The sequence below is a fragment of the Chrysochloris asiatica genome, unplaced genomic scaffold, assembly GCF_000296735.1.
Source record: "Chrysochloris asiatica unplaced genomic scaffold, ChrAsi1.0 scaffold00039, whole genome shotgun sequence".
In the NCBI taxonomy this organism is placed as follows: domain Eukaryota; kingdom Metazoa; phylum Chordata; class Mammalia; order Afrosoricida; family Chrysochloridae; genus Chrysochloris; species Chrysochloris asiatica.
The window spans coordinates 12025418-12026238 of record NW_006408557.1 but is presented as its reverse complement, the minus strand read 5'-3'; positions in this window follow the sequence as shown (position 1 = coordinate 12026238).

The following is an 821-nucleotide window of genomic DNA, read 5'->3' as shown; positions in this document are numbered from 1 at the left end:
AAAGTGGCAGGGTATGAGATCAGCATACAAAAATCAGTTGGATTTCTCTATAGCAAAAATTATAGCACTGAAAAGGACATTAGGCAAACAATACCATTTATAATAGCCACCCAATGGTTGAAAATTTTAGGAATAAATGTAACCAGAGAAACAAAGGATTTATACAAAGAAAATTACAAAACACTACTACTACAGGAAACCAAAACAGACCTACAGAAGTGGAAGAACATACCATGTCCCTGGATAGGAAGACTCAACATCTTGAAAATGTCAGTACTGCCCAAAGCAATTTACATATACAATGTAATCCCAATCTAGATTCCAACAACCTTCTTCAAAGAGATGGAAAAGACATCTCTTTATATGGAAAGGAAAGAGACCCAGGATAAGCAAAGCACTGCTTAAGAAGAAGAACAAAGTTGGAGCTCTCTCATTCCCCAATTTCAAATTTTACTATATGGCTACAGTGGTCAAAACAGCCTGGTACTGGTACAATGAAAGACACATTGATCAGTGGAACAGAATCAATAATTCAGAAGTTAACCTATCCACATACAGCCAAATGATTTTCAACAAAGTGCCAAGGCATATTGCATGGGGAGGAGATAGTCTCTTTAACAAATGGTGCTGGCAGAATTGGAAAGCGATATGCAAAAGAATGAAAAAAGACCTTTACCTCATGCCCTATACAAAAATGAACTCAGCTTGGATTAAAGATTTAAATGTGAATGCCAGAATTATGAAGGCCATCAATGAAAAAATTGGGACAAATGTGAGGGACCTAATTCAGGGAATACACAGACTACCAAACATTTTGAAAA